Source organism: Sphaeramia orbicularis, chromosome 1 (genome assembly GCF_902148855.1).
Source record: "Sphaeramia orbicularis chromosome 1, fSphaOr1.1, whole genome shotgun sequence".
NCBI lineage: Eukaryota > Metazoa > Chordata > Actinopteri > Kurtiformes > Apogonidae > Sphaeramia > Sphaeramia orbicularis.
In genome coordinates this window covers 32,603,424-32,613,998 of record NC_043957.1, presented here as the reverse complement: position 1 = coordinate 32,613,998, position 10,575 = coordinate 32,603,424, and positions in this window count along the sequence as shown.

Here is a 10,575-nt window from a genome sequence, read left to right as displayed (position 1 = left end):
TGAACTGACACTACAGTGCCAACACCATGGAGGTTTTGAATGAAACTCAGTGCATCCATCTTCCTTAAATGAGCATCTTGTGAGAACAGTATTTTACGAGAATTTGTTCTCTTTCATGTTGTGCTGTTGCACAGTTATAGCAAACACTTTTTCGTAAAAAATAACTTGCACATACAAATGCAATGTAGAACAACATAACTTTCATCCAAATATATTTAGTACTTTACTTATAACCAGTCCTTCTTTGGTACTATTTCTTGCTTTTACATCGCACCTAGCCACAAGTCCACAAATCCAGCAAGAGGCAAGCACACAAATTACATTTCCTTCAAGAAATGTGCAGATGTCTAGTTTGTACTCTACATTGGTGTTACAGACACCACCATACATACCTCAATAGACAATAAATAAAGGAGTTTTTGCCTTAAAAAATAGTTAATGCATTCAAGTTATCAGCTCATGACGTACAGAGCTGAAATCAATTCTAAGACACAGCTCTGCACTGAATTCCATCTTAATTACTTCACTTTTGTTGCAACTGAATTAGTGAGAGATGGATTCAATGTCATGGTCATTTTAGACACCAGTTTGTAATCTTTATAAAATGTATTGTTTTGGTATTTCTAATATTTTTCCATCCCTTCTGTATCTGCATGAACTTTCTCAACCTAACTGATTTTGACAGTTAATATTAAAAAAAAAAAAAAACAACACACACACACTGTTTATTGTTTTCTGTTGCCACAGATCATAAAATACATAATATTCTAAAAGTATCATGTTGTTTATTGTGTGTTTACTGCTTTAATATGTGCAGAGTGTTTACATTGCAGCATGTTTCTCTTCCCTGTTGTGTGTGTTTGGGACGGTGCCAAACTGAGGCCTTTGTGACGACCCGATACACTCATGTGTTCGGTATCAGATTATCTTTGTAACAGATCTCAGATCACCCAGGATGACAGTAAAGTGTGTGGAAGCTCATTGTTTAACTGTTACCATAGATGAACACAAGTAAATGTCAGAATACACAGTAATGTCACTGATGAAAGGGAAAATAAACACGTATAAATAAAATTATTAGGACAAGACATCAGCCTTCAGTTATGGGACTGTTTTAGGAAAAGTGATGGTTTAGACAACATACTAAAATACAGTGGAGGATCATGGCAATGCTGAGATATATTAGCCACAATTATACAGGATGTCCCATAAGTCTCCATACATAGGAGACATAATACCTATGGTTCTAACATGTATTTCTTTATATTTCTTCTTTATAGTTCTTCAGCAGTGGAGGACATGCATTGAAATTTGTTCCTGACAAAATGGCAGTCATATAGAGCATATTATATAAATAAAAATGGTTTATGTCAAGAAACGTTTATTTTTCCTATGTATGGAGACTTATGGGACACCCTGTATTTTTGACTTAACTAATGAACGAAAAACCATCATATGCAATGTGGTCATACATGTACTGTAAGGAGTGGGTGAGCGGTGAGGGCCCGGCCATGCCCTGTATGCTTGTATGATAAACCTACACAATGACATATTCCGAAAATTCCATCAAACTGATGCCTCAGTAATGTTTTTAATGATATAAGATGACAATTAACGTACAGTGATTCTTTCCATTTCGTCTGACACCGTATCATTGCTTGTTGTCTCCGTGTTTGTTGCTACTGTGGCTGTGTGGAATTCCCATTCCCACAATACACTTCATGACACAATTTCCAAAAAGGCCTGAGTGGCGTATCGGTTTGGTATGTAAACAAACAACGGACTGCTTGTGATGGAGTCAGCTTCAAAGTTGTTCACCGTGAGGGAAGAGAGTTAGGCACGTAAGCACAGAAAGACTAATGGATTAGTCATAATTAGGATGTCACTGGGGTTTTACAAATTTGAAGAAAAATTAGTGATGACAGTCATACACTGCTTTAATGTATAAAGAACAAAAATTAGTGTCATTATGACAATTTAAAACTTGGATTAACTTTTCCACATTAACATAGCATTACTGCCACTGCACTAGAAATGTCCATCAAAATGTAACAAGCTTAAGAGGAAAACAAAACAACAAAATCAGGGTTGGTGTTTTTTTTTGTACATTCCATAATTTGTATGCCTTCTGTTTTTTATCTCAAAGCATTCCCCTAATATATCATAAGAATGTTTTTCTTGTGCAAAAAAGGCTGTGGTTGAAATCTAATACATATGAAAAGAGGCATTTAGCTTTCCAGAAAATCTCAAACATTTAGTCTTTCCTTTGCATTTCTTCTTTTCCTTTTCAAACCTTTTCATCTTATGGAAGTTTCACCACATTACTGCAGGGACCTAAACCACAAGATCAAATCCTGAAGGTACACAGTACATAGGCTCAGTTCCCACAGACCTACAAAACCCATATCTGACCATGTCTGCACATCTCTCTCTTACATCTCCCTCACAGCCTCTAAATCACCAAAGCTCACTCCTGGGCCCATTAAATAAACGTGCTGCAGTTGCTGACTAATTGATAGCGGTACAGTCTGAACCGGCTCATAGTGGTGCTAAATTGAAAACACCGGGGGAGGAAGACAGGAGGATGTTGGTAGTAAAAAGAGGGAGGAAAGACTTGTAAGGAGAGAGACAGAGCATTGGGAAGTTGGGAGGAGACAGCAGGACGGAGAGGAAAGGGTTTTGATGATGGAGACCGAAAATGAGGAGGAGGAGGAGGAGGAGGAGGAGGAGGAGGAGGAGGAGAGGGAGCGCAGGGAGACAAGAAGATACTGATAGGGCAAAGGGAGGAAAGGCTCTTGAGGAGGAAGTTCAAGGAGAAGAGATAGAAAAAAGAAAAGTATGAAAGAGAGATGAAGATGGAAAAGAGGAGGAGCAGTACCAATGTGATAGTGTAGGAAATGATTAAGAGGAGCTTTAGACTGTGTATAGAACAAAAGTGAAAATACCTTTCATATGCGAAAGCAAAATGCCTTCACGCAAACACTAAAACAATGGGAAAGCAGTTAAATAAGCAGCTTTGTGGGTCTACAAACAATAGAAGGGTTCTGTTTTTCAGGAACCTATATGCTCTTTGTTTTAAATCAGAAAGCAGTGTGTAAGTACAACAACAGGATTTTAGTGTGAATACTTTATTTATTTTTATGTTTATTGTTACCAGTTTGGATCGGTGCTCAGAAATACCACTCTTTCTTTCTTTCTTTCTTTCTTTCTTTCTTTCTTTCTTTCTTTCTTTCTTTCTTTCTTTCTTTCTTTCTTTCCTACTCTCACAGTTGTCTGACTTGCAAATATTATGTTTAATTTTTGTATGTTTTGCAGTGAATAAATAGTACAAACCTATGATTACATGATTATGATTAAAACAAGAACATCGTGGTTAAGTCTGGGGAAACGTCATGTTCATGGCTCTTGCTACAAAATGGAAACAGTGGTGTCAACAGTGTTTAGTGTCATCATAAACGCTTCTGTATGACACCATTCCAGTTGCAAATATCATTATGAACATAAACAGCGGTCATCCTGAATCTTGGACTTGTTTTAGGTTCTTGGATGAGAATCTAAAACATGTGTAGTTGCCTTGTACTTGGCACTTTGGATTATCATGACCTGGACAAGTGAAGATCTGCACAGACATTTTTCTTTTCCAAGCCCCAGTTAAAGCTAAGATATTGATAAAGTCATTTGGTCTATGTTTGATAAGTTATAAAGTTTACAAACAAAACCTAGAGTATGTTATATTATTGTCTGCATATCCCCTGATGGTCTGTTTTTAACCCTTCTCTTACCCTTTCTCTTGTGTTGTGTCTTTGTATTATGTGTATTTTATATATGAAATTATTTGTTGCTGCCTTCTTGAGATCTTCTGTCTCAAAAGGATCTTCTTGGTCAAGTAATAGTTGGATAATATTTGCATCTAAAATGAAAAAATGGTGTCAACAGTAATAATATTTAGCATGTACCTACTATGGATACTATTTCAAAGCATCCTCAGGTGAGAAAAACAGCAGTGTAATCTGTGCAGACGGCCAGAACTGCGAGTAGAAGATTGTGGAAGACGTGTGGGCTCAGTCTGTTGGGATATAAACGGGGAGAGATAGAAATAGAGGGAGCAGGATGGGGAGGAGGAGAGGGGGGAGAAGGGGGAGGTTAGGGGAGGGGGAGGTTTGTCTTTGATCTCAGAGCATGTCTGCCATGCTGTTTTCCTTCAAGGCTTCCTGGTATGTTTCAGTAGACACCAGCGGGTCCACTCTCAGGGATCGGACGCTAATGGATCAGTTAAAGGGGCCTATTCTTTATGGCCAGGCTAAGTGTTATCATCTGGGGTTAAAGACACTGACCATGGAGCAAACTCCTGCCAGATAGCCGCTCCTCTGGGGGATTACAGTAGGCTCTTTGCCAAAGTAAGGAGGCAATTGAGGGAAAGTGGTTCTCATTCTTTGTTTTGTTTTGGTTCATTTATCTCACTCAGATCTCTCTCTTCTGTGTCTTTTTTTTTTTCTCTCTCTCTCTTTGCTTCTTTCCACTTTCTTCTTGTTCAAGCTGCAGACGCACATCAGGGAATACCTCTGCAAATCTCCCCGAATGCTGTTTGAAACCATTTGTCAGTTGTGCAAGACAGAAAGCTGACGATGGATTCCAGAGGTTGAGGTGACCCCTTTCATACAGCAGTTTATCCATGGGACCTGTCAGGGCCGACTGCTTCAAATACGACACAGGGCCCGTCAGATAAGGATCACAAAGACAGAGACATGCCTCCTAAAGTGATTATTCTCTGCCTGTGTTTTTGTTTAACTGGTGGTGCGAGGGCTGGATTGACAGCTCATAGACGTCCTCTAATTGAATGTGATAGATTCAGTCATTAAGTTAATTGGCAGCTGGTTTTGATCAGGACCTGTCACACTCACTCATAGATTTTATGCCATCATTTTTGTAGTCAATCAGGAAAGCTCAGTTGTTCAGCCGATACCAGGCCTGTGAGAAAAGCTAGGAAAAGCTTTCGATTAGAATTTCTTAAAGGTTCACTATGTGATATTAGTGGCATCTAGAATCAGTATTTGATGATTTGACTCATGTCCACTCTCAAACGTAGCAGGTTAGGGTATGTATCCTTACGTGCCTGGATGTCACCTGTCATATAAGAGAAAGAAGAAGACGAGGGAGGCCATTCAGTGGTACTATAAAAACATGGTGAACATGGTAGAGATGACCCACTCCATCTATAGTAACAAATCATTCTAAGGTGAGGAAAACACAACAGTTCTTATTTTTGTGTGATTATATTAACCCATAAAGACCCAAACAGCCACCAGCATCCAAAAGCATCACCTGATATATAAAGTTTATTAACTTCTGATCCAAGAATCCTATCAATACATTCAAATAATTGGTGAAAAATACAGTTTTTCATCTTTTCATGGTCATCAGATATGACCCATTTGGATGTTCAGAGGCTCCATAGTGAACATGGAAACACCGTCCTCTTCTACAACATTGATTCACTGGTAAAACCCATGGAGTTGGATCAGTGACAGTGGATGGACACACTTCTTTTATGTTCAGTTAATTATAAATTTTGAGGGAAAAAAATCCGTTTTCTCAGTTTTTTATATGATAACCCTCAACTTTAATCTGAGCTTTTATGGACATCTACATGATCAGCAAATTAAATATAAGAAAATACCTGATTTTCACTGACAAATAAGCAAAATACAGAGTAATGAAGTGGTGCCAGGCACAACAAACTTCGCCCCTCGCATGTATTGTAGCTTATTTTGGCATCGATCCAGCTGAAGTCATCAGGTCTATGCATGTGCTGATGTCAGCATATCAATTGCCTCTATATATGTGCCAAGTTTGAAGTAAATTGAAACAAAATTGATGTTTTTTTAGATATTTGAAATTTTGCCCATTATAAGAAAATGGGAGAAAAAAAAAGATTTAAAAAAAAGTCATAAACATTTTAACTTTGGCCAACTTTTCCCAAAATGTAACCACATCTATTCTTGGTCACTGGCAATCTATAAACCCAATTTGGTATGAATTCAACCAAAAGTTTTGCTTCTACATTCATTTGAAATTTTGCTCAGTATAAGTAAGTGGGAAAAAATAAAAAGATTTTAAAAGTTCATAAAAAAATTTGAACTTTGACTTACCATTCCCAAAATGTAATCAGATCTATTTTGGGTCACTGACAATCTATAATCCCAATCTGGTATGTACTGAAGCAATAGTTTTGCTGCTAAAGTGTTAACAAACAAAGAAACAAACCAAAAACAATACCCCTTGCCTCCCCTTCGGAGGCGGGGTAAATATTATGATAAATGGTGATAAATCACTTAAAGAAAGGTTAAATAGAGAGGAAAAATTATTTGGGAACTGCCACAAAAATGACACTGGGTCTTTGTGGGTCAAAGGGACTACATTTAATATTTTAAATATTTCCAATGCATTAGATTGTAGAAGATATGAACTGAATATTTTCACACAGTTCCATAGATTTCAATGACCACTAGAGGGAGTAGTGAGCCACTGTGTCAGTCTCCCATGGTGTGGAAATCTAACACCAGAGTGCCTTTGACTAACGCATCTGAAAATGAACCAGATGGAATGACAACCACTAAGAAATAACTTTTAGAGTTAAAGAAAGTGATGAAGTGATTAAAGCTAGAATTACTGTTGTTGTTTTCACCACTGGATGCAGCACTAAATGAAAACAATGGAGTTTGATGCTGAAATCATAGCATTTGTTCTACAGAAAAGTTTGATTATGAGGCTTTTGAAGGTATAAAATTATCTTTACTAAATTTGCTGTTTGCTGATCCACGGTTGCGACTACTGTGTCAGTTCTGACCATGTTTGGACGATTCCATACAGATCTTTAGTACAAATGTATTTACAGGTTGTTTTCTGTCAGAGTCAAGCTAACAGAGCTATAATGTAAACTATCAGCAAACACAGTGACTTACGTGAAGATTATAAGACAGCGTAATTTTGACTGGCTATGGGTTTTTACTTTCAACTACACTGGATAATAAATATAGTGTATAGCATTAAACAATGAGCTTTATACTTAATTCAGCCAGTGAAACAGTCTGTGGATATTAAAAAAATGATTTGTTGGTGGTTTTGGTAGTTGTAAGTGTTTTCTGGTATGTTAATTCCCCCTGCTGTTAATAGTTTGGAATATCAATACTGCTTACTGTATAACCCTCTTAATGAAAACATAATTATGATTACAATATCCCTAAATCTTACAATACTGAACCTTTAAGTGTGTCTTATTTTTAATGCTGGGACCTCTAAAAAAAAAAAAAAAAATTCGCCTTCATGGCAAAAAACTCTTGCACACTTCTTCTTTTTTTCACTCTTTCTGTTTCTCTCCCAGTTTCTCTTCAGTTCTTAATCAGACAGTGTTTCTATCGGAACCTAAAAAAAAATCCTTGTTGCACACAAAAACATCCCAGTCAACTAGGAGAGGGGACCTGTTGTAAAATAGCCTATAACACGTGTTTCAAATTGGCCATTGGTTATAGATTGGTTTACAAGGCTGGCTGGTTATCGGCCAGTGGCATTTCCCTGTGTTGATAAAGCACCAGGGAGTTGTGGGTCAATTAGTTTGCCACAGCAGAAATTCCTGCAGACAGCCAATTAAAGCTCTTGGCCTGTAGACATGTTCGTATGCTCTTCCTGTTGGCGGCTCACACAGTTATTCTGAGCCCCCGGCAGCTATTCGCTCTGCCGGTGTAAAACTTTATTCTAAGTCCAGCGCTATTATGAGAACACTTTAGGAGATCTCCACAATTAGCTGAAATTACTTTAAAAAAGTTGTAGCATGTGTCTCCGTGTGCAGCTTGCAGACAGGTTGTACAATGCAATGCCTCGACTCGATGTCTGTTTTTGTGCTTTTAAGCCACTGAAAAGCACATGCGACAACATAAACACAACATATAACCAAATAAACAAAATCAGAAAGGGTTACAAGGAGTTCATATGTTCAAAGAGAAAGACGTCTGTGCACAAAGAGAAAGATGATTAGACTGTAGGCCAAAGTGGTGTCGAGTATAGACAAAAGACAACAGGAGATGATTGCATGGAATCAATTTTCCATTCTGCTCCATCTGTCTTTGACACAATGGCCTGCAAACCTCTCTTCTGCAATGAGGAGAATAAACTTTTATCTTTTTTCTTTCTACTCCGGAGTAAAAAAAAGTGCTCACTGTCATAATCTTTTATTATGAAGTCTTTTGTTCACATACAGGCTGCAAATTGTTGTTTTTGTGACGTGATGCAAGCGGAGCATAACAGTAAACAGTGATCCACTGTGGGATGTCGGGTGAGGTTTGTGTCTTTCTCAAGGGTAAGAAGAGCAGCAGCTGAGTCATAAGCGTGTGTTTGTGTCTGAGGGATGTGAATGTAAGCCAGTACTACACACTTTTCTCTACAATAGATCATTTTAATAACGCCCTATAAATACAAACAAATCATTCCCACACACTTACACAGCTTAATCTCCTTATTTGGTGGTCACTTTTGCTGTGATTCATTCATTTTTCAGAGAGTGTAAAACTTCAAAGATGAACCTGCAGTTAGTCAAAACCATATAATTCGATCAGATTCAGTCACACACCTTGTTGTTGCCTGTCTGTCTGTGTGTCAGGGGCCTCAAATAAAAGAGACTTGGTTCCTGGGATCGCTATCATCCCTGCGGCCACGGCTACATGCATAACCACTTATGATCACTTATAACAAGCCTATAGACACTGCGGGCGTCAGCTGATCCATGCCGACAGGCACAAGGAGCGGCACCCAGGGAGAATCCCCCTTTAAAGCCCAATTATCCTGTGGAGCCAGTGTCGTTTCAAAGGCCAACAGTAGAAGATGTTGGCCCCTGATAAGGGACACATGTGTTCCATCACACTTAATTGAAGCAGGGTTTCCTGAAAATGAAACCACCCTGGAGCAATATGACAAAACAAACAGATATAAGCACATAACAACTGTATTTGTAAAAGATACATTTTTCATGGTGCATGAAAATTTTTGTGGGACATACTTCTTTTTCAAAACAGGTCTCTTGTCGCAGTGCAGTGCAGAGTGTGTGCAAGAGTATTTGTTCTTTTTTTACTGGACATCATCCTGTCTTGGAGAGCACACTATGACGATAGGTTTCCAAACCTTCCCAAATCTGATTACAGGTCTGCAAAAACCTCAAACAATGCCGTGGCAAGCATGTCACTTACGGTCACAAGCCAAAGTCCTTCTTAGATTTTTTTTTCTCCCCCTTTTCTTTTTTTCTTCTTCTCATCTTAAGTTAAGAATAAAGACATAAGTCATATTTTAAAAGGAAACAGACACAGAGCAAAATTACAGTAAAAGAGCTATGATGAATGAAAAAAACATGAATCTTGACTTACATGTAATGTAAACACTGAAGCAACTCGTAGCTTTAATTTTCAGCGGGTTTTGAAGTGAATGAGTGATTTTGTTCAGCCTTTGCATCATCTTTTCTATTCTATGTAGTTGCACACTTGAAAGAAAGCAAAGAAAAGGGAAGGTTGATGGATGTTAGTTTGGTATCAGCCATAAAAGTTTGTCTCTTTGTTTTATAGGTAAAAAATACAGGAGCCTCCTGTTTCTCAGTGGCTAGCGTTGCTCCCAGTCTACTCCCATGGTCTGTAGGATGTATTTAGCATTTACAATTTCTCATTTACGGGGATATTATTACCTCTCTGGCACCGAGCCCTGAGTTTGGGATCCTTCCCTTTAATGTTAAATCATGTGGACATTAAAGTCTTTTCTTGACTTACAAGACATGACATCTCTGGAAACATACAACCCAGGTCAAAGATGGAGCTTGTTAAAGGATTGCACACAACCACAAATTCATGAAGAGAAAGGGGATAAAGAGAAAAAAATGTTTAGTTAAGTCAGACTTCAGTCGTAGGGAAGCACTGCTTTGTAACTGGCTGCTGGAGATGAGGGACAAAGACAGTTTTGTGCCAACTGCTCAATAAGGCTCCTCTGTCTTATTCAGTTTATCACAGGAAAATTGCGTTTGTTATCGACAATGGCTTTTAATAAGCACCACAAGCAATGAGGGGATATGACTATAAGGAGATAAAACCTCAAAATTACGCACACTGTACTTTACTCCCTCTGATGTTAAATTGGGACCATGTTTTTAAAAAGGTCATATATGATTAAAAGCTTGTGTGTGCAGCTGTTTGATCACAAAATGCTTCCCTCTATTGTCAGTGGCACCTTAGTAAAATCTCAGCTCATTTCTGTTTTTTTTTACTCAAACATTATAGCCCGTCTTCCTCATGAGTTAGGTATTTGTACTCTTCTTTTAATTACCCTTAAAAACTAATGCGGAACACACGATTCAACGATTTTTACCTAAAGAGAACAAACACATCTTAAATTGACTTGTTTAGTCTTCACAGCATCTACAGCCAACAGTCAGCCAGGCATAGCTACAACTAACTATTTCTCATTAACTGCAGTTTGTATCCCATTAAATCAAGCCAGGGAGACACTTAATGACCTCATAGAGGAGCAAATTACAGAGTTAATATT